The sequence below is a fragment of the Monodelphis domestica genome, chromosome 1, assembly GCF_027887165.1.
Source record: "Monodelphis domestica isolate mMonDom1 chromosome 1, mMonDom1.pri, whole genome shotgun sequence".
NCBI lineage: Eukaryota > Metazoa > Chordata > Mammalia > Didelphimorphia > Didelphidae > Monodelphis > Monodelphis domestica.
This window is the reverse complement of record NC_077227.1, coordinates 278,806,775-278,832,000: the sequence shown is the minus strand read 5'-3', so window position 1 is coordinate 278,832,000 and position 25,226 is coordinate 278,806,775. Positions and strand designations below refer to the sequence as shown.

Below are 25,226 nucleotides of genomic sequence, written 5' to 3'. Positions count from 1 at the left end.
TCTCTTAGGACTAGAGAGGCTAAATACAGTGAAATCATATATAATTTATTCTCATGGAAGTTTGTTCATTTGAAGTTAGAATCACTGAGACTTTATTTTAAGAAATTCAAGGCTTTACCTTGTAAGTATTTATAATGCATACATATATACACAATACAAACAGACACATTTACATTATGTATATATAACTTACTTCCTTAATGTTATTCTGCATATATGAATGAACATCTCTCCAATGTTACAAATAATTGTTATATTTCTCTTGCAATCATCCTCTTGCAAGAGAAAGGGAAATCATAGTCCCACATTCAATTTCTTAAGTATAAATTGCAACCTCTACTGATTGATGATTATTTCCATATTCTTATGGGATTAGCTATTTAGAGATGGAGCAAATCTCAGAGGCTTTCTAATCTAATGCCTTCACTTTTATATGACAAAAAGGAAGTCCAGGAATGTTAAATGATTTGCTTTTCTAAATTCATAAAGGATACAGCAACAGCTGAGAACTCTGAACCTAGGTCTTTTGAATTGGTCTAAATTCAGTGCTTTTTTCCACTTCCGAATATATTTTCATACAGTTTACAGCAACTGTAGATTAGATTAACCCGGAACAGAAACACAATTCAGCTGTTTGTAGAGAACAAAATGATTTGTTGGAATTTTTTTTTTTACTTTCTTAATTTCACTCAAAAACAGGGAAAAGATATTTTGGATTTCTAATTGCCAACCAGTGGAAAGAAAATTGGGTTGAAAAGTAGGAGACCTAGCTCCCCACTTCACCTGAAGCTGAGTAAGTTCACTATGTAAATGGGATATTGATATTTATACTGAGAAACAGATGGTAGTGGAAAAAGAACTGGCTTCAGGCAGAGAAAACTTGAGTTCCTCTGACACAGCTGGACTTTGAAACCCAGGTGAAGTCACTTAATCTCTAAGTATTTCACACAATCCTCTAAAACTCTAGGTTTCAAAGAAGAAGCCAATGAGCATAGGGAGTTTTCTCACTAGGAATTTCATGTATTTATGTCCCTTATCCCTTACCTATTGTATCTATTTGTATCCAAGTCCTTTATAGTGCCTACCTCATATAGCATAACACTAAAATAAGAGTTAAAAATGCTTAAAAAATAAAAGCATTATTCAAATATTAGCTATTATTATTAGTACTATCAGATATTACATAGAATACCCTTGTTGTTTAAGAATAATACATTTTGAATCTTGTTAGAGCATAATTCATTACTAGAAGAAATTCTGTATGAGGGCTCTATCACAATGCATTGTTTTAAAGGAAAAGCAACTCAGGGCTCTCAGAGGTCCATCCAAAAAGCTTTCATTTTTGAAACATCAAAGGGACTTGACTATAGGACTATCTGATCTATAATGAGTCATAGGGAATGGACTACAAGGCCAATATTACCGTGAGGCTTAGCATATGGAAATACTTTTAGAAGAATTTGGTTAGCACAAAGCTGATCACTATAGTTTTTTAGGAAGCTAGCTGTTCTGATTTGCAAACCTTATGCAAATGTACCATATATACTATACCTGTATACATTATAACTTGATGCTTTGTACAAAAAGGATCAGGTTAGAGAGCTCAGAGAGATAAGGAAACATCAGGTCTCAGCTCTCCAATCCAACTTCAAACATTCATGTGATGAGAGGAAGCTTTATTTTTTATCTGGACCTATTGAGTTCACTGACGTGGAGAACTCCTTGAGAGGAAATTATCAAGGCATATTGGCAACTACTTGGCAATTTATGGTATTACCACACAGCCAGTATATTGTAAGAGGTAAGACTTAAAACTTTTATCTTTCCAACTAAATCCTTTATTCATGCTACCTTTCTTGTAAAACCAATAATCAGAAATGTTTGCTGGAGTTCTCTCTCTGACAAAGTAGAGAAGCTAATATTTTCTTGCCTCATTAATAATTTATTAATAAGTATATCTATCAAACAGTGGAGAAACTAATCTAGGAAATGTCTATTCTGGACCTGCTATTCACCAGGAAGAGCTACATGGTGGGGTTGAAGTTAGAGTAAGTTGTGGGAGGGCAGAAAGGAAGAAACCATTTAATCTTAGAGTTTGTGAAGTAGGAGAGTAAATATAGCCAGTCAGCCATGTGCTATAGAATTTAAGAAAGATTTCAAAAGATTCAGCCAAAGGAAGTATACCAATGGAGACTAGAACTGTGGGTAAAATAATTTGAGAGCTCTGAGGGATTGATATATTCAGGGACAGATCTCAAAAATATGGGAAAAAGTATTAGGCCTTTGCTTTTCTTAACTATAAAAAATTAATTTGATAGATCAAAATGTCTACTTAGAGGCTCTCAAAATGCCTTCTTTGTATATATCTGAATTATTCAATATTACATGAAAGATAAAATACAGATAAGCTTGTTTGATGATCATCTGAGCATTAATATAAGGTAAGTAAAAAAATAACAAAATGTATGCTTTCCAAAAGAGTTCATAATAAAGATCTAGCATAGAGTTCTAGTTGTAGAGAAATTCCTAAAAACGGTGAAATCCTCCAGTGTTCATTTGTGGATGACACTATGCTTGTTGCATCAAGTTCTGGAACACTTCAGGGACCTCCTAGAGATGATCCATGATTATTCTAAAAAACAAATTGGTCTAAATAGTCAGTGAAAAACCAAGTAGATGAAGAATTCCCATTATTCAGTTTATAATATGAAGTTAGATGGAAAGCCTATAGGGCTCATTCATCTGTGTATATGTTTATAGAAATATATATACATAATCTTAGACATGGCAAATAGATACTGATTTGGCCCATAATTAAACACAAGAAGGAAAAAAGCTGGTGATTTGCCTTTGGGAAATTGAAAAGCTAGTTTAATATCTTCAAACTTTCCCTAAAACAGATGCCCATCTTTTTAATAAAATTCTTTAGGTGTTTTGATGTAATTTTAAGTTTTGGTACAATAATATTCAAAGAATCAAAAATCAGTTTCATTCAAAGCCCAATAGAGAGGTACATGGTTTTCATGAGCAAGCTAAATTGCAAAACATGAGAAGCTGAATAAGAAATGGAAGAAAGGATGTCATCAAAGTAATATATTAAACAAAAAAGATAATAGGCTAGTCATATGGTGAGAGTGAGATAAATGACAGATGGCCAGCCTATGTGCTCCGCTGGTATCCTTATAATGCCAGTAGAAGTGAGGAAGGTTCCCACATAGGAGTGCATGGAAAAGATCTGAATGGTAAAGGCGGTCATGGAAGGATTGAGTTTGAGTCTATTACACATTTTTATTATGTACTTTCAACTGAGTCCTTATCACAGCAATGCAATCCTCTCAGTCTTACCCATACCACCCCTTTCCCATCCACTCAGTTTCATATTTTAGGAGCTCCCTCTTCTCTTTACATCTCATCTAATCAATACAATGATTACACATGATTGTAGAATGACAATAATGAAAAATTCTACCCAGTTCCTGATATTAAGCAATGAACTAAAAATGCAGAACTAGACATATTTTTGGAAATGACCAATACAGGAATTTATTTTCCATGATGATACATGTTTGTTATATGTGTGTGGTTTTTGGTTTTTCTGTCCTTCCCCCCACCCCCGAAAAGGAAGAACAGAAAATAAATGCTCATTTATTGAAGAAGTAATTTAAAAAAAAGTTGATACCCCATTCCTCTTTCTCATCTTGTTTACTCTTCCCTCTGAAGAAGATATGCACTTTTCCCTCATTGGACCACTCATTTTACCTGTACATTTAATACTACTTCTACAATAGATTCTACAATCTACAGGCTCAATGAAAAATTTAAAAATCTTTATCTATTGGTGCATTTCCTACTCTCCAGCTGCCAGACATATTTAAACACACACACACACACACACACACACACACACACACACACACACACACATCAAGCCTTCACAAGACTCAATCATTTCCTCAAGCTTTTATCCTATATCTTGCATCCCTTTCAAAGTCAAACTCTTAGAAAAAGCATCTATAATCATTGTGGTCAATTCCTGTCTTTTCACTTCTTAAATTTATGCTAACTGTCCTACAATCCTATCACTCAACCGAAACTCCTCTCTCAAAATGTACCAATGATCTCTTAATTGTCCAATTTAATGATCTGTTCTCAGTCATTTGGGTTTTCCTTCTATACCTTACAGTACTCTTGTTCAGTTTCTGTTCTGGATTAAGGATCTGTAACATGCTGCCTAACTGTGGGTTTGCCCCAAGGTTCTTCCCTAAGCCTTCTTTCTCTACATACTTACTTGGTGATATCATCAGTTTCCATAAATTAATCATCTCAATGAAGATTTAAACTGGGTGTGTATATACACACAAACTGAATATGCACACTTGTATCTATTCATAGTGGCAGCTAAATGGTACACAGGGCCTGGAGTCAGGAAGAAATGAATTCAAATCTGGCCTTAGGTACTTACTACCTGTGGGACCGGGACATTCTCTTAACCCTGTTTGCTTCACCTTCCTTATCTGTAAAATGAGCTGGAGAAGGAAATGACAAAACACGCCAGTATCTGCCAAGAAAGCCCCAAATGGGGTCATGAAGAGTTAAGACATGACCAAACAAAAACATTCTTCCATAGTGTTTTTCAAGCTCCAATTGCAGATTTTCAATGTCTATTAAACATTCTGACTTTGATGTCTCATTTGGCATTCTAAACTCAATATATGCAAAACAGAATCTTTTCCCTAAATTCACCCTTCTTCTTAGCCTTCATATGTCTGTTTAGGACACAACAATGCTAAGCTTCACAATTTTAATGTTATTTTACTTTATACTCTTTGTCACACAAATCCAATCAGTTGACATATCTTCTCATTTTTATCTTTATGTTTCTCATAACTATCTCTTTATTCACACAGCATAGTCACTACCCGAAATCAGGCTGTCATCACCTCTCACCTAGATTATAACAATAACTTCTTAATTCTTTCTCTTCAACCCAAGTCTTACCTTACTTTAGTCTATCCTTCACATAGAAGGGAAATGATTTTCCTACAGTGCAGGTCTAATCATGTCATTGCCTTGCTCACAATAAACTCCAATGGCTTCCTATTTTCTTTAGGGCCAGAAATAAACTTTGGCTTTTAAAATCCTTCAAAGCTTAGCCCCAAACTACCTTTCCAATGACTACATTACTCCCATCATTTATTTTACATGCTGCTGAATGAAGGAAGAGAAAATCACAACTGTTGCCTGAGTCTATTACAAATTTGTTACATAATCTTGCTTGGGCATTCACAGCAGTAAGGCAATTGTTAGAATTCCCAGATCAATTTGCTATTCCACCCTTTTTTCATACCTCTGAGAATCAACCATGACATGCTTTTCTCCTACCCTCTCATCTAACAACTCTCACCAAAAAAACTGAGGGCATTTGCTAAGGTCTCCCTCTTCTTCCCTCCTACTCATTTCACTTCACAGAAAGTCTTTCCTTGCTCTCTCCTCCTTCACCCCTGTTTCTCAAGAAAAGCTAGCATTTCTTACCATGGCAAATCTTTCTTTAGACATCCTGGATTCCATTTTAACTTCTCTTCCAGCAAATTGTATCTTCTATCATCTGTACTCTCATTAATATTCAATTTGCTGCTTAGAAACAAAGGCACATTTCCCACATTCTTAAAAAACTTTCATTGATCTGATTATTTTTTACTAACTATAATCCTGTATCTTTGCTTCCTTTTTTGACTAAACTTTTGAAAAAGTTATCTACTACTACTACTATTACTACTACTTCTACCACTATTAATACTACTTCCTTTTCTCTCATTCTTTTAACTCTTTGTAGTCTGGTTTCTAACCTGAATCACTGGACCAAAATGACACTCCAAAGTCTCTTGTCAAATCTAATGGCTTTTAATCAATCTTCACCCTTCTTGACCTCTCTGCAGCCTTTGTCATTGTTGATTTCCCTTTTCTTCTTGACACTCTCTTCCGTTTAGTTTTCATATCATTGTTGTGTCCTGGTTCTTCTACTACCTATCCAACCACTACTTCTCTGTTCCTTTTGCTGGATCTTCACCCACTTTATATGCCATAAAGGATTAGTTTCCCCAAGGTTTTATACTGGGATCCCTTTTCTTTTCCTTCTATACCATTTACTTGGTGATCTTATAAGCTCCCATGGCTTCAATTATCATCTTATCTTGAAGATTCCTAAATTCATTTCTTTAGTTCCAACCTCTTTCCTGACCTCCAGTGTTATGTCTCCAACTGTCTACTAAACTGAACTGCATGTCCTGAGAAATTGTAAATTAAACATGTCTAAACCTGACTTTATTATCTTTCCCCAAAATCTTCCTTCCTTCCAAACTTCCCTATTACTGTGTAGGGTACCTCCATCTTACTGGTCACTTAGGCTCATATTCTATGAATTATCCACAACATGTCACTTTCTTATTCCTGTATCCAATCTGTTGCCAAAGTCTGTTGATTTTACCTTTGTATTATCTCTCAATGACATCCTTTTCTCACTTCTGATATTGCTATCATCCTGGTGCAGGCCCTCATCACCTCATACTTGCACACCATACCACATCATCTAGACATACTTTATACAAGTCTGATCATGTTACTCTCCTATTTTGTCAACTCCAGTGACTTCTTAATTCCAGAATCAAATGTATGTTCAAGGCACTTCATAACATCTACTTCCAACCTTTCCAATCGTCTTATATTTTATTTCTCTCACCCTCCCTATGAGACTGGCCATTTGCCATCCCTCAGATAATATGATCCATATTTCCTGATCTTAGACATTTTCATTGCCTCCCCTCTGTACCTGTCATTCTCTCACTTATGGCTATAAGAAGCTTTTTCCAATCTCCCTTAATGCTAATGCTTTTCCTCTGTTGATTTATCACATATATGTATATGAATATCACACACTCACATATGATATATATGAACATTTATGGATATATATGGATGTATACAAATATAAGTATATTGTTTGTACATTGTCTCCTCCATTAGCCTCTGAGTTTCTCGAGATTGGGGACTGTTTTTTGTCACTTGGCACAGTGCCTGGGACAAAGTAGACATGTATAAAATGCTTAATGACTATCATAACTAACTAACTCTTTACTCCCAAACCCCTACACTGGCTGTTCCTATTGCTTGGAATACTCTTATCCCTCCCCTCCATCAGCTACCTTCTAAGTTCAGCTGAAATGCATCACTGATCTCTACAGCTGCTAGTGCTTTCCTCCTACTTCTTCCCTTCAATTAATATTTAAGTACATGGTACAATGGACAGAGAGCTGGTCTCACCATCCTGGAAACCAAAAGGGTCTGGGTTCAAGTCTTTTTTTGAACATGTTTGGTTATGTGACCCTGAGTAAGTTCACTTACTCTCTCATTGCTTCTAGGAAACTCTCTAAGATTATAAGTTATAGAGAAGGTACCAATCTGCATTAGTATGGGGAGTTCCCTCAAACTAGAGTTCCTTTTATCAATGAATTCACAAGACTAGTGGCTATCCCTCAACTCTTTTATATAAAAACATGTTGTCTCGCTACTAATATAAGCTTCTTGAGAACATGGATTATTTCACTTTTATTTTTCTCTCCTTAGACTCTAGCACAGTGTCTGGCTTGATTTAATTGTTCTTTTTTTTTTTTGGGGGGTAGGGGAAGAGTATCTTGACTGATAAAATCATAGATTCATCATAGTTTCTGGCAGAGGAAGAATAAGTATGATTATATGACCTAAAGTTCTGTAGAGGAAGTTGGGCCAAGAAGGATAAGATATTCTTAAAAATAAACTCTGATGATACAAATAAAAATGATTTCAATGCGGAGGAAAAAACACTGGGAACTCATTGACCAGTTTGGATTTTATTTAATTATTTTTAAGTCTTTTGTTTATTATCTTTGTTTTTATATTATATTCATTTCTAAACATATCCCTACCTACACTTTTATTCTGACACAGATTGATAACTAAAGTGGAAAAAAAAGAAATTCAGCAAAACTAACTGAAAAATTTACTCTTAGAAATCATTTGAAAGAGTACACTGTCAAAGTCCTTCAACTCTGCAATGAAAGGAGGGAGCTGCATTTTTTCCATTCTTTTATAGCCCTAAGCTAGGCCATTATTAATTATTCAGTTTCATTTCTTTTTGTTTTTCCCATTTACAATGCTGTACTTATTTTAGACATTGTTTTCCTTGTTCTCTCTTCATTATACATCATTTAATATATCTTTTCATGCTTCTTTAAATTCTTCATATTTCATGTTTTACATGATAATATATATTCATAACCCAAAGTGAATTGCTTGCCAACTTCAGAATGGGGGAGGGAAGAAGGTAGAGAGACAATCTGGATCACATAATTTTGGAAAACTTATGTGGAAATGTTACTAAAATAAAAAAAAACAATTTCTTCATATTTCTAAAGGCCCAGTAATAATATGTTACATTCATGTTCTGCAATTTGTTTATTCATTTGGCAACTGTCACTTACATTTTTCCCATTCTTTGCTACCACAGAAGTTAAGGACAGGTAACAGGGAATAAAAACACGGTAGTCTTGAAAGAATAGTGTTGAAACTGTTAAAGTACTGGAAAGGCTATGACTTATAAAGCAAAGTAAGGGGAACAAAAGACTGCAAAAAACTATACTGGAAGAAAAAGGAGGCACAAAGAAAGGAATGTTTGTGTGGGATGCAATAAGGACAATGCTTGATAGAGTGAAAATATCAGTTTATTTAGCTTTTGTTTTCTTTGCCAAAGAGAAAAATCCCTGGATAGGAAAGGACAATAAATACAGCTATTAGGAAATTTATATTCAAGGCAAATAATGAATTAAATTAGTTTTCCAATTAGTTAATACCATACCCAGACAAACTATTTCCTACAGTAGTGAAAGAACTGATTAATATTGCTAAACCTCTCTCAACAATCTTTAAAAAATGTTGGAGATAAGTGGACAGTTAATGAACATATTTTTTATGAACATGACCTCCCTGAACATGCTTGATCTCATCTAACCTTAACAAGCAGAGAGCATCTAGGTTACACAGTGGATAATGGACCAAATCTGGAGTTAGGAAGAGTCAGTGTTCAAATCTGGCTCCGCAGACACTTTCAAGCTGTACAAACCTTGGCAAACCACTTAACCCTGTTTATCTCAGTTTCCTTATCTGTAAAATGATTTAAGGAATGAAACTGCAAATGACTCTAGTATCTTTGCCAAGAAAATCCCTTAATGGAGTGATGAAGAGGAAGACAACTGAAAATGGCTGAAAGCCAACAATGAGCATATAGAAAAGAAAAATAAAAAATATCCAGCATGGTCTCATCCAGAAAGAATAGGTCATACCAGATCAACCTTATTTCTATTTTACATTGGTTATTAAACTGATTATTATATTTAATAACTTGTTTATTAAGTTGTATATTTTATCTGGATATTAGTAAACCATTTGACAATTTTCATTGTCTCATGCTATATTTGGAACAAGATGGAGAAATGTGAACTAGATGACTGTATTGTTATATTCATAAGTCATCATATATCCAGACCAAAACAAATCATTATTAGATTTATGTCAAGTGGAAGGATGTCTATAATGGAGTGCTTGGTCTTTTGCTAGTTAACATTTCTGTCAATTAGTAAGATAAAGATATAGGTTGACATGCTTGCCAATTTTGTTGATAGCACAAAGCTATAGTGCACAGGTTGGATATGAAAAATCTAATAAGATCTTGCCAGGGTAGAACAATGGACCAAAACTAATAAATTATGATTTAATTGCGATAAATGAAAAGTCATATCCTAGAATTCAAAAAGATCAACTTCAGAAGTCCTAGATGGGGGAAGAACAGTTAAAGAAGAGTTTGTCTGAAAAAGAATTAGGTAGATTTGCAAGCTTGATATGATTTAAAAGTATACTATAGAAGCTCTGAAATCTAATATGATCTTAGGTTATATTATATTAAAAGAGGCACAGTAAATTTAGGATTAGGGAGATAATGCAGTTCTTTTCTACTCTGTTTTGGTGAGATTATAAGTATTTAAAGGGCTGTCATGTTGAAGAGTGATTAGACTTTTCTTCTTTTTCGGCATAGAGGTAGTGTAATTCAGTCGAAAGAATATTTAAAAGAATTTGGTGTCAGAGGATTTGTGTCTTAATTCTGGCTGACCTTGGGCAAGTCACTGAATCGTTCTGGTCTCCTCATTGATAAATGAGGAAGCTGGACTGGAAGAGCTTTCAATCTTCTTTTAGCTCTATATCTTTTGTAATACAGAAGAACTAGTAGCAATGGATGAAAGTTACAAAGAGAAAGATCAGGTTAGGTATAAAGGAAAAAAAAAACTTCCTAAGAATTAGAGCAATTAAAAATTGGAATGGATTTTCCCAAGGGATAGTGGGCTTATTCCTCCCACTAGATATCTTCAAGCAAGAGATAAATGACCATCTGTAGTATATTTTGTAGAGGGCATTCTTGTTTGGGTTTTCATTAGATTGGTAGATAATCTCTGAAGTCTCTCCCAAATAAGATTATTTTTTTTTCCTTTTTTGTCTTTACATTCAATCCCCTCTTCAATTTTAAAGGGACATTTTGCTTCATATGATAACCTATAAGGCATGCTTTTCTCTCCTCTCCTTTCTTCTCCTTTCCTTTCCTGGAGAGAAACCAACCTGTGCATCTGAATAGAGATAACTATTCCTGGGCCCTGGCACCAATAAAAAAAAAATCCCCATAAACAGATTTGCTCCTCTCCACATCCTTGCTGGAAATGAGATCCATTATTGTAATTCTTACGTATATCTTCTGAGGTCATATCCTTCAGGAAATGCAGTAGTGGTACAACATAAAGTAGGAGAAGTAGACTAGGGACTATAGACTGTAGAAGGTCTTGAACATCAAGTTACAGATTTTTAACTTAACTGGCATTAAAGATCCATTAAAGGGTTCTGAGTATGGGAGCAACATAATAAAAATGCTGCTTCAGAAAAATGAATTTGGAAGGTATATGTGAGGATAGTTTGAAGGAAGATATATGTGTGAAAAAATGCAGGTAATAGTGTAAATTCAGGACTTGACCTCAAAAGATGGGAATGTAGCATTAGAGTTGAAGATCATCTGCAAAGAGGTGAGAGTTTATGCATTGGAACAAATGAGGATTCCAAGGGATAGAGAATGAATGCAAAAGGAAGAACAGCCATACCAGAGGTGAACCTTTGGAATAGGAAGTTGAAAAGCTAGTAAAAAAAAAAAACAAGGTAGAAATCAAAACTTTCAATAATTAAATGAATAAGTGTTCTAAATCTTTCCTGATGAAGACTGGCCAATATGAAATGAGAAATGTTGGAGGGGATGTGGCAAAATTGGGACACTAATGCATCATTGGTGGAGTCATGAATTGATACAACCATTCCAGATGGCAATTTGGAATTATACCCTTTGATTCAGCAATACCACTGGTAGGTTTGTGCTCCAAAGAGATAATAAAAAGGGTTATACAAAAATATTCAAAGCCCCACTCTTTGTAGTGGCAAGAAATTGGAAAATTGGGGGGGTGGTGTCTCTCAATTGGGAAATGGCTAAACAAATTGTGGTATATGATAGTAATGGAATACTACTGTGCTATAAGGAATGATGAACTGGAGGATTTCTGTATGACCTGGAAAGACCTCCATGAAGTGATGCAGAGTGAAATGAGCAGAACCAGGAGAACACTGTACACAGTAACTGAAATATTTTGGAAAGATTATATGTAATTGACTTTGCTACTAATAGCAATGCAATGATCCAGGATAATCCTGAGGGATTTTTAAGAAAGAATGCTATCAACATCTAGAGAAATAACTGTGGGAGTAGAAATGCAGAGGAAATGATTTATCACTTGTTTATATGGTTGTATAATTTAGGGTTTTGGTTTTAAAACATTATTCTAGTACAAAAATGAATAATATGGAGATAGTTATTGTGAACTTTAAATTACTCCACCCCACTTAGATCTTACTTTATGGGAAGATAAAGTTGTAAACTCCTGCTTGAACAATGAAGATACTTAGCTCTCACCTTATAGTGAAGCTAGAACTTTAAGCTAAGTTGATTTTTAGACCTTAATACAAAAAGGTGTTAAGTAACTATAAAGGTTAAATTAATCACAAAAAGGTCAAGTAACTAACAAAAAGTGAACTTAACAAAGAAGTGTTAAGTAACTCTAAATATATAATCTAATCAAATAAGATGAGAACTAAAGAATGGGCATTTAGAGGAGGGGACACAAGGGTAAAAAGATCTATATATTGGCTCACTTCCTCTCTCCGGTACCTTTGGTGGTGGAGAGGTGGCTGACAGCAGCTTACTGGGCCTTTCGGCATCTTGACGTGGCTACAGCTATTTTCCGGTTCGGTGGTGAGTTTCTGGCTAAAGTTTCCCTCCTTTACTTTCCAACTTTATCCTCTTAGAAGCCTCTCATCTTATTCAGAGACCTAGAGGTGGAGATTTTAAACTCCCCCTGGCACAGGTCAGGCGGGAGAAATCCTATATCTTCTTCCCTTCTTCTCCTTAAATGCCTTCCCTCTATATTAATTAAAATTACCATAAATTAACAGACTGACTTGGGTATTTTATTTGGGATTTTCCCCTGGCAACAAATTAATTTGGATTTAAGTCAAAATCCTAAAATTATCTTTATAGTCTGGCTAATCCACAAAGGTTAAGTCAAAATCCACAAAAATTTGAGGGTTAGAAGAACCCTCAAATTTCTGTGAAATCTTTTTCCTTCCTTCCTTCCTTCCTTCCTTCCTTCCTTCCTTCCTTCCTTCCTTCCTTCCTTCCTTCCTTCCTTCCTTCCTTCCTTCCTTCCTTCCTTCCTTCCTTCCTTCCTTCCTTCCTTCCGTCCTTCCTTCCTTCTTTTCTTTCTCAAGTCAGCCTTTTAAACAGTTTGAAACACAGCTGTGAGAGCAGGTGAGTATAAAACATTTTTATTTCTCCCTTTTCTCCTTAATTTGAATTGTACACAGCTGTTTTGTTTTGTTTTTTAATCAAAAATCGGCAGGACTGGGGAAGCTGTATGGCTACGAATCCCCTTTCCCTCAGGGAACAAACAACCCAATTAGGCAACCTTCACTGACAATACTGCCTAGGTTATTCTTAATTAGGAGTGAGGGAGACCTGGAGAGAGTTTTGGCCTTGTCCTGCTCCCCACATGTTTTGTGAAGCCTGCTAGGAAAAATAATTACTATATATTTCGATATATATGCATATATATATATATACATATATATATATATATATATAAATGAATACTACATTCTTTGACATTTATATGGCGGTTGAAGAATTAGGGACATTGAGGAATTCAGGATGCCTCCAATTTTTTATGTTATTAGGTAATGTCATTTTTGTACTCCTCAGTACTGTGTTAAGAGATGCTAAAATACAACAAATTATGCAAAAATCTGAAAATAAAACACAGGAAGATATTAAAAAACATGCAAGAGAACTTGCAAGGCCAGTTGAATAATTTAAAATGCTTCTTACAGGATCAATTGGCAAACATCCACCCTACCAAAAACAGGTCCGAACCTGACAGACCTGTTTCTGAACCTCTAAATGAGGAAGTTCCCTTCCCTGAAATGGAGATGGAAAATACCTTTCCTATAGCTCAGCTAACAGACTTGTTCTCTCATGGTCTACAAATCTTGGCTGAACTTAATCCCCAAGACCCTTCTGTGAAATCCCAGTTTCTCCTGTTCCTTCTCCTACATAAAACCCAATTCCAGGCCTCAGGAAATCTCGTCCTTCTAAAGAAACTCGTCTTAGTCAAACTGACCCACAGGTACCAAATTCAATTAGAGGTCTGTTTCCTCTAAGAGAAATACTTGAAATAGGACGAAACAGGGATGTGGTGACTTTAAGGCACAATATACTGTTTACTCCCCAAGAAATAAATGTATTTACATGAAATATTCCCACATTGAACAAGATACCTTTCTGGTAACAAAAAAGATGACAGACATATTTTTTCAATATAATCCATCTTACAAAGACATTGAGAACTTGCTACAGGATTTTTTAAAATAATATTTTATTTGATCATTTCCAAGCATTATTCATTAAAGACAAAGATCATTTTCTTTTCCTCCCCCCACCCCCCATAGCCGACGCGTGATTCCACTGGGTGTCACATGTGTTCTTGATTTGAACCCATTTTTATGTTGTCAATATTTGCATTAGAGTTTCATTTAGAATCTCTCCTCTGTCATGTCCTCTCAACCGCTGCTACAGGATTAACTGAACATGAGAAAAATAAAATAATTGCTCATGTCAACAAAACCTGGGGGTACAATGCAGCACACTGGCCATCTCAGGATCCCAAATGGGGTTATAACAACTCTGAGGATTATTTACAACTATACCATTGTAGAGAGGCCATCTTAACATCAATGAGAGAGTGTGTAGACAGTAGAGATAAGCGGACAGAATTTGAAAGAATTAAGCAAAATGAAGAGATGCCCTCAAGATTCATGGACAGAATAATTGAATTTGGGAGTAGATACCTGGATTTTGACCTATCTAAAGAAAATTACATAAGACAAGTTAGAAGGCACTTTGTCAATAACTCTTGCAAAGTGATTAGAGATTATTTTAGAACACACTGCCCGAGATGGTTGGAGATGGACCTTGAAGAATTGCAGAAAACAGCTCTATATGTTTCAAAGGGAAACAAAGAAAAGGAGGAAGAAAAGAATGATCTCATGGAGAAAACAGAGAAACAATAGAGATAATTAACAGATAAGATGGCTAAACTGGAAAGTGGGCATGATGCTCAACCAATGGTACTTGCCCCTCTCCAGGAATCTAATTATCAATCCATCCTGCCAATTCTGTGAGAAGAAGGACCACAGAATTATAGCATGTAGAACTTTATTCAAGGCAGAATTCAGAAGGAATATGCAGTTTAATAACAACTACAGAAGTTATAATTATAGAAATAACTATAATAATGATAATGGAAATCACAAGTTTAGGAATGGTAAGTATAGGAATAGATATTGGAAAAATGATAACTCAAGCCAATGACTACACAACAATATAACTTAAGTGGTGCTCATCCAAAAAATACTCGGGGTGCTAATGCCCCTCGGGGGAATGGCCCTCAGGGGGGTGCCTTTCAGGGTGGTGCCCAAGGAACTTCCCAAATACAATGAAGGTGTCTGGAGGGGGGGGGCTGGGACACAGGAATCATGAGGATACAACCTTTGATTTTTTGGACCCTGATGTCCTACTTCATGTTGTCCCTATCCACTGCCCCCCCCCATACTAATGAACTCCATGTTACTTTAAAGGTGGGTAACACCTGTTATGATTGTCTTTTAGACACAGGAACTTCCTGGTCTGTATTAAAGAGTACACCTGATTTACATTGTTATTCCGTTGGCTCAGAAAGTATAATGGGAGTGTCAGGAATACCCCAAAGAGTTAAAAAACTTTCCCCTAGAATGGTGTCTGTAGGACCCCTAGAGGTACAACATTCCTTCCTTTTGATGCCTGACTCCCCTTTAAATTTGCTGGGGAGGGACCTTCTATGCAAACTCAGAGCCACAATAATTTGCTCCCCAGATGGTTTCTTATCATTGGAACTACCTCAGGAATCTTTAAATTTACTCCCTATAATTCTCTCAGAGAGTCAGGAGGGGAAAGAGGATCCCACCTTTCTAATACCTGAAGATATACTGGAATCTCTTTTGGCCAATGTAGGCTTACTTACGTTGGCTGTTCCTGTGCAGATAAAAACTAAATCTAGCTGACATTCCATTCCTCAGTGTCCTCTCTCAAAAGAGGCAATTGAGGGTATTATCCCAGTAATAAATTCATTAACTGACCAGGGAATAATAATCTTTTGTAAATCTGAATACAATACACCCATCCTGCCAAAAAGGAGGCCCGATGGCAAGCACTTATTTAGATTTGTACAGGATCTGAGGGCTGTGAACAACCACGTTATAAAGAGACACTCCATAGATTCCAACATACATATGATTATTTCTTCTATTCCTATCACAGCTACATACTTTACAGTAGTAGACTTGTGCTCAGTCTTCTTTTCCATACCCATACATGAGAACTCCAGGCATATCTTTGCTTTCACCTGGAAGGTCTCCAATTATACATGGAGTCATCTGCCACAAGGGTTCGTGGAAAGCCTGAGTTTATTTGCACAAATTTTGAACCAAGACACAGATAATATAACATTTAAAAATAGCAAATTAATCAAAGATGTAGATGATCTACTCTTGGCTTCAAAATACGCAGAAGCATGTCAGGAAGATAGTAAACACCTTCTTTTGGAATTGCACAAAAGAGGACATAAGATCTCAAAGGAAAAAGTTCAGTGGTGTCTCCCTAAAGGAGAATATTTGGGATTCAACCTGACTGTGGGTCCCTGCTCTATTTCTCCCAAACGAATTGAAAATATTAAAAATTTAAGCATTCCTACCACTAAGAAACAGTTGAGAGCAATTTTAGGAGCAACAGGGTTTTGTAGACAATGGATTCCTTGCTATGGGGAAATTACTCAACCCCTTATAGCACTAACAAGGGATTTGGTCCCTGAACCCTTCAAATTAAAAGCCAGAACACTTGTCAGCTCTATCAGATCTAAAACAGGATATCCTGTCTGCCCCTGCTCTAGGCATCCCAGATTACAACAAGCCATTTACTTTGTATGTACATGAGCGAAGAGGGGTAGCTTCAGGTGTTTTAACTCAGATTTGGGACCTTCTCAGCGCCCAATTGCTTATTATTCTGCCCAACTGGACCCAGTAGCATCAGGAGCACCACCATGTCTTAGAGGAGTAGCTGTTCCAGCCTTACTAGTGACAAAAACTGTTGATCTAGTATTGGGATGCCCATTAACAATTATGTAACCACATGAGGTAGAAGCATTGTTGCTAAGGCATAGAGCACAGGCATTCTCGGATCAGCGAATTACAAGATATGAAATAACCTTGTTAAAAAGTGAAAACATTACCTTGAAACGCTGTACAACCCTTAACCCTGCCACCTTGATTCCAGATTTACCAATTTCAGGAGAACAATTACACAGTTGTAAAACACTAGTGTCCATGTCAGAAAAGCCTCGAGATAATCTCTTGGACACTCCCTTAGACAATCCAGATCTGGTCTTATTTACTGATGGTTCCTCTTTCATGAGGGATGGCATATGCTACACTGGAGCTGCTGTAGTCACAGAATTTGCCACTAAATGGTCAGCTTCACTGCCCTCTAATATTAGTGCTCAAGGTACAGAATGCATATCTCTGAAATACGCCTGTATAATTGCCAAGGATAAAAAGGCAACAATTTATACAGATTCTAGATATGCTTTTGGCATTTTCACTCAGTTGGAATGCTGTGGCTCCACAGAGGATTTTTAACCACAGCTGGAAAAACTATAGCTAATGCAGAAATTATTAATGAAGTTCTTTCTGCTCTCCAGCGCCTGAAGTCCGAGCTGTGTTTCATTGCTCTGCTCATACAGGTGGCACTGACCTTGTCTCTAATGGAAATGATTGAGCAGATGCCGCTGCAAAGCTAACAGCCATAGAAGGGCCTGAATTAATTTTAATGTTAACAACAACTGATGACTTGCATTTATCACTTTCCTATAATGAAAAGGAAGTGGAAAAACAGAAGCAAAACAGATTAATGGAGTATGGGTATCATCTGAAGGAAAGCCCCTGTTCCCTAGAGGTTTCTATCACCAAATTTACCAATCTAGTCTTAAAAATGGTCACTTTGGTACCTAGGGCATCATGGACTCAGTTAAGAGAGTATGGATATCCCCTAGTATAACTACTATAGCCTCTAAAGTATGTACAGCCTGCTCTACCTGCCAAGCATATAACCAACATGCCTTTCGTGGCAAACCTTTGGTGGGCGTCCTCTGACTTATACTCCTTTTGAGCATCTACAGACAGCTTTCATAACAATGCCAAAGGCTGGACATTATAAATTTTGTCTAGTCATAGTATATCAACTAACCAAATGGCCAGAAGCATTTCCTGTGAATTGAGCCACAGCAACTTTTGTTGCTAAGGTGCTTTTAAAAGAGATTATTCATCGCCTTGGCCTGCCAGCATGTATTGATTCAGATAGAGGAAGTCATTTTACTGATTCTGTCCTAAATCAGATATATTCTTGCTTGGGGAGAACTCCCAAATTTCATGTACCATATCATTCCCAGAGCTCAGGTCTATTTGAAAGAATGAACAGAGAAGTTAAAACTATGATTGGAAAATTATGCACTGAGACACATTTAAAATGGCCTGAAATTCTCCCTCTGGCCCTATTTTATCTTAGAAGCAGGCCTAGAGGAGACCTACACATCTCACCATTTGAGATGCTTTTTGGACATCCACCTATACAGGCTAACCCTTTCTCCCCTGCATATACATCACTATTAGGGGAAGATTCTACTATTGCTTCCTATTTACAGGAACTACAGCACAAACTGTGCGAACTACATGAATCCGGAGCTGCAGTACAAGCCGGACCTCTAGACTTTTCACTTCATGACCTGAACCCAGGAGACAACGTGTATATTAAGAATTTCCAGCATACTGGAGCAACTCAGCTTTCCTGGGAAGGGCCATTCCAAATATTGTTAACTACTCCAACATCTATGAAGATTAGAGAGAAGGACTCTTGGATTCATTGCTCACATGTAAAGGGAGCATCTTCTGTTGAGACTGATTGACTGTATCCTATCACATACATTGGAGATAATAATCCATTGTCAAGTGGATGCTGTTTTTTCAAGAACACATTGAATTCATGATTTTTTTCTTTCCCCCTAATTTTTACTATTGCTTTTCTTTTCTTTTTTGATTAGAATATTTGAATTTTCCCTTTTTTTCTCATTTCTTGAACTAAAGGTACATACAATTTTTTTCTGCAGTAATATAAGTTTAATATATATATATATATATACACACACACACACACACACACACACACACACAGTTGCTATAATATCAATGCATACCCAAAAGCTTTAAACTGTGGGAAGCTGCCATTTATTGATAAAATGTTATGGGACTGTGATTAATGTTTGTGTCTTATTCTAGAAAATGGGATAAAAAATAAGGAGCACACTTAACCTGAATAGTGCCAAAAAGAGCAAACAGGAAAAACTAGTGTGAGACTCAAGGTTGCAATGCTTGACATGTGTTAAGTCGTAGGACTTCCTTGTATCTACACTCTTTGAGAAGTACTCAGTCAAGTACTAAAGTTTGACTATCATCCTGGCTCCCCATATTCCTGAGAATGAAGAAAAATCAGACTAGGGAATGACACTTCTCTATCAAAATGAAATTCTCGTTCTTTTTCTTCTTATAGTACGGCAACTTCCTGTAGTCTTGGCTGCAAATGGGTAAGTGAAATATTATTGCATCCTGTCCTACAGACTTGTGGGATTAGAAATTACTTTAAATTGGACCTATACAAGGGCCTGTTAGAAACTTATTAAACCCAAATAAGGGCCTATTTTGATTTTTTTTTCCTTCTCCCAAAAGTTTAACTTTCTTCCATTTCTTTCCTCTTTATACATATTTTTTGTTTTGTTTTTCTCTTCTTTTGATAATTGACTTCCATAATTCAACATTGCATCCTGAGCTGAACTGGATGTTTTTAAGTGATAATATATGTATAACCTAGTGGAATTGCTTGTCATCTCTGGGAGGGGGAAAGGAAGAGGGGAGGGAGTGAACATGAATCATGTAACCATGGAAAAATACTTAAAAAGAAAAAATCCAACAAGGTTTCCATAGAAGCAAAGAAGGGAAGATTTTAAAGGAGTCATTAGACAACACAAAATGTTTTATGTAAAATCATGGTGAATCCTGGCACACCACTTTGTACTAGGTAGTCAATACAGTGGTATCTTGATACCTGAGCACCTTAAGTCACAAACAATTTGAGATACGAGCAGTCATGATCGGGATTTTTGCTTTAAGTCACGAGAGGATATTTGAATCACAAGCTTCTGCTATCTTCCACTAGAAAGCCTACTGAATGTTCAGTTTCACAAGTTACACAAGGCTGTCTCATTAGTTCATTGTTTATCTAGCCGTGAGAGCATCTGTACTGAATTGCTTGACATTGACAACCTTGTTGAGAAGCACAGAGAGGAACTGATGATGGAGGAATTGAAGGAATTACAGCAGCAGCATATGGAGGTTTGTAGGAAATTGTTGGGGAGAAGCCCGAAGTGGATGAGGTAATCAACATAAGCAAGATTAAGGAAATGTTGAGGATTTGGGAAAAAATTAAACAGTTTATTGAAAAGACACATCCAGAAAAAGATGTAACAGGTCATACATTGGAGCTGTATAATGACATTTGTTTCATACATTATCAATGTTCTGAAAGGGAGGAAGAAACAAACTTCCATGTAATGGTTTTTTGGGGTCAGTGTGGATTAATTTTTGACACACAAGCAAATTGAGTTACAAGCTTGGCCACGGAAGAGATTAAACTCATGTCAAGGTACCACTGTACTTCGTTGAACAAATGAATCAATGAGAAAAGGCCACTGAATTTGGTGTGGCAAATTCACAGTTGTCCTCAATATTATGCAATATTATTATTGGGTAGAAGCCATAATAGTTGGTAATGAGAAAGATAATTAATTAATTAATTAGTAAGTTTTATTATTAATTATTATGTTCCATGCTTGTGGATTACAAATATAAAAATGAGATAGCCCTTGACCTTGAGGAGCTTATATTCTGGAAAGAAGTAACATATTTCACTGATAAGTAAGCATAAGATGACTACAAATTCAATACCATAGTGCTTTGCAGGTGGAAGCCTTAGAATGAAAGGAAGGGACTCAAAGTACCGAAGAAAGGAGATAATTTTGGAAGGAAATCTATGGAAGAGAGCAGAAACAAAGGTTAAAATGGAAGGATAACCATTGCATACAAAATAGTAGAGAAAGAAGATTTAAATATAGCTTCAGTTATAAGAAAGGAACAAAAACAATTTCATTCTTTATAGGCTTGTTCGTGTTAAGTAGAAGGCAAAATCAGATGTCAGGGTCTAGATGGAACAGGAAGGAATTAAAAAGAATAAAAACTCAGATAGGTATTGTGGTTGTGTGCATAGAAATGAACAGGTGATGAATAAAAGGTTTGACCAACATTAGTGAAGAACCAGTTGAAGTTAGAGAAGATGAATCTATCAACATGGATTAGAAGAAAACCACCAGAGATTCCAAGAAAAATACTTTTATTACTTTCAGAATAGTGATCTATGTTCTATTGTCTTATGCAACTGATGTTAAGAAAACAACTTGTCCCAGCTGATCTTGAACTCTCAGCAGACTTGCACTATAATTTCAACTATGAGTTATTAAACCAATAGAAATTTGTTCATTAAGGGAAATTGCATTGGGAATATATTCTTCCCAAGGAATTGTGCTGACTCTCCTCCCCCATCTACTATTTACTTCTCTGTAGCTAATCAACTGGTTAAGAAAAAATACAAAGAGAAACTGTGGGACATATTACAGCCACCAGACTATGTGGCCAGGAATCTTCTTTTCTTTTTGTCTCTCTATCTCTCTGAGCTTCTAACTAGAATATAATCATGATTTATGAACATCTCCATGGGTGTTTTGATTGCTAAGAAAGCTGGAAAGCAGCATGCTACAATGTAGGCAGCACTAGTTCTGGAATTAGAAGACCCATCTTTCAGTTCTGACACTGCCACTTACTAGCTACGTGACCATGGACAAACCATCTGTCAAATAGGGGTAATAATACTTGCATACTTATCTCAGGGGGTTGCTGTGAAGAAAGCATGTTGTAAATGGCAAAAGCATTACATAAGTGTGAGTAATTAAGGCATTTGATAAAATTACTTTAGCCTCATGGACAAAATTAGTAGTACTTCAACCTCTTAATGAAGAGTAAGAGAGAACTCACTATCTAATGAGGCAACTCATTTCATTGATGGTAATTATTACAAAAATCTTCATGCAGTGAATGTCCTAGATGAAGAGAACATTGAAATAATCTAGGACTACTTAGCTTTATGAACTAGCTGCAAGAGAACAATTCTAAGAAGGTCTTTAAGCAAGTTAGCTTTGCTATACTTTATGGCTACAAACTGTATTAGTAACTACTTTTTTGTCCTAATCTTGTTCTCTGGCGTCAACTAGCATCTTTGATGCTGCTTACAACCATATGCTTATATTTATATAAAATGGACTGTATTATCTAAAGGAGTTTCCTTGAAATTTTCAATCAAAAGAAAAGATAATCTTTTTTCTATTTCCCCTCCTTTCAGGTACAATGTACTTGGCTACTAAAGCTATAAAAAAGAGGGAAGAAGTAAATGAGAGAAATAGTTGAACTGATTAAAAATTATAAATGTAGAGTTAGTTATGAATTTTAAACACACTATAATGATACAAAGAAGAATGCATTTTGGTGGCAGCTACAAAATAAACATGCAGTGAATGGCCAAGACGAAGAGAATACTGAAATCATCTGTGGCCAGCTAGCTTTATGGGCTAGCTGCAAGAGTACAGTTATAAGAAGGCCTTTAAGCAAAGTTATTATGGCTTTATGATTACAAATTGTATTGTAACTCAGTTGTCTTGTAAAAAAGTGGGCCATTTGTCATCTCTCAACAGTGTAAAAATGGGGAGGGATGAGTAAAAATTTATCACCCTTTGGAAACCAAATTTAAACTGCATATTGTTTTTTTTTTTTAATAGAGTCAAGTATGGTAACCTTTTTAAATAAAAGGCAGCACATTAAAAAAAAAAAAAGCACTAAGGTCTCTGACCTAGAAACTGAAAACAAAGTCTTTGGCCAAAAGAAATCTGTGGTCTAGCTAGAAACACAAAATTAACAGCGGGATTATAGGTCACAGGTTTTTAAAGATATGCACATGAAACACAAAACAGTTATGTTGGGAGACTATATACAAATTCCAATGGTGTGTATATATATATATATATATATATATATATATATATATATATATATGTATATATATATATATACACACACACACACATATATATAACAAATTCCATTGCTTAAAGCATTGATGATGGATAAACTTTTTTGGGGGAAGGGCACAGTTGAAAGTAATCCAAAGTAAAGATTTAAAAAGATTAAAGTCTGGAAAAAAAAATCCAAGGTACTGTAGTGGTGCTTTTATCAGCATGAGTACTCCCTTAGAATCATAGAACTCAGAACTGGAAGGGACCTCAGAGGCCATTTAACCCATAGCTGACTAGGAATCCCATCATAATATTGACATGGGCACTGTACCCCAGAAACCCAGGTGAACTATTGTCAAGGGAACTCCCTTGTTGTTTTTCCTGGCTCTGAGATTAAAAACACCCAATGACCCCACCTAGAGTCCTGAGATGACTATCTTCCCTTGATCGTCCTCTAGATGGTCAGAAAGATGCACCTTCAGGCCACACCTCGATCCTATCGGACATCTGTTTGTCCCCTAAAACTAAGGAATCTTTATGTCCCCAGGCAGACCCCAGTACGATCACCCCACCTCATGCCTGAGTGACTAACCATTGTGAAGAATGTATAAAATCCCCCGAATTGATGTCATCGGGGGGAACAGCCTTTCCTTTCATGCTGTCCTCCCAAGGAACTGCTCCCCATCTTGCTGTTCTACCTTGCTATCCTCCTGGCCACTCTCAACATTACTTTCTAAATTAATAAATCTCTTTTTGTTTTTAAGCTAAGTTTTGGAGTCATTGCATGCTTGCAAAAGGCATCCTTCCCGAACCCCAAAGGGTATCCTCCATGCCCATAACAATATCACTGACAAATGGTCACTGTAGCAGGGCCAACAGAACTTTGCTGCAACACTTTTCATGTTTGATCTCTTGTCATTCTTTACTTTAAAAAATAATGTATACAAGTTTAAGAGGTTTGCTTCTGGAATGTGCCCAAATTGCCCAACATGGAGGAACTCTTTTTCACCTACTGTGTGGGTGATGGTAGCCTTTTTTGATTATTTACATAACTGGAACAAGTTGCCTTTTAAACTGGCCGGACAATCTTTCTCCATTTGGTTAGTGTTCTTTCCCATATGCCTTCCTGCTATGTCCAGAGAGTGTTCATAGTTCACTTGCAGCAGGAGGACCATGAACTGAACCTCTGAGAAAGGACCTCCTTACCCTGATCCCTCTTATCCAGGATCAGAGAAATGGGCGTTGGGAATATTTGTGTTCATTTCTATTGTGCTCTTCTCAGATTCAGGTTCTTGAAGTGATCCCCACCCAACTGGGAGTTTGAGCCAAGATAAGCTTGGATCCAGGATTTTAGGCAGGATATTGCATTCAGCTCAGCAGAGAATCCTGAGAGGCCAAGAGGCCAGGGACTCAAGTCTGAGGGGGTTTGGGGTTTGGAGCTTAGGACTGTGCCCTAATAGGAACTGAGCTAAACTATGAACATATTCACTTCACCAGAGACTGAGATGGTAGAAGGGAAAGAGGATTAAATCCCATGGGATGGGAGAGTAGGTTTATTTGGGATTATACTTCTGAGTAAATATTTCCTTGTTAAAACAAAATAGTAGCTAAATGGAACTAAAGTGCAGGGATTCTCTCATTATTGGGGAAACATCAGCAGCAGCAGCTGGAACTGATGGCAGAGAGCCCAGAGAGACACTCCCAAAACCTGTAAAGTTACTGGAAGACCCCTGAGGGTGGGTAAAATATAATGTACTTGGTATAGGGGCCAGAGCAGTCAGTGTTACATAAGAATGTTTACTATTTTAAAAATAAACATCTACCTTCCTTTACAAAAGTAAATTAATTGATATTGCTTGCTAGTGAAAGTATATCCTAGTAGTATCTACAATGGTAAATTAAGGTCTTTTTGTCTTTAATTCTTGTGAAATAGAGTCCCTCCAATCCAGGTAAGTATTCATATGTAGAACCTAAGTATGTAACTCCTTAATGTAAAAGCTCTATTGTTTTCCTTTGAGAAGCATAAATCAAGGTCCTTCAGCTTGGAAAGGGCCAGATTACTGTATTCAGAGATAAACAAAAGACTTCTTAGGATACTTTGATTGTTGGTTTTCCCTTTGGCTCAGTAATTTCATTTGTTTGTCTGACATTGCTAAACTATTTCTAAAATTTTGGCGACTATGATAATTT

At 36.3% G+C, this 25,226-nt stretch overlaps 1 protein-coding gene across 12 annotated transcripts in view; it reads right to left on the bottom strand.

Annotated features, from left to right (window-relative positions):
* The window catches only part of GPHN (gephyrin), an 852,406-nt gene that overhangs the window by 259,696 nt on the left and 567,484 nt on the right, over positions 1–25,226 (bottom strand). The window lies entirely within an intron of this gene.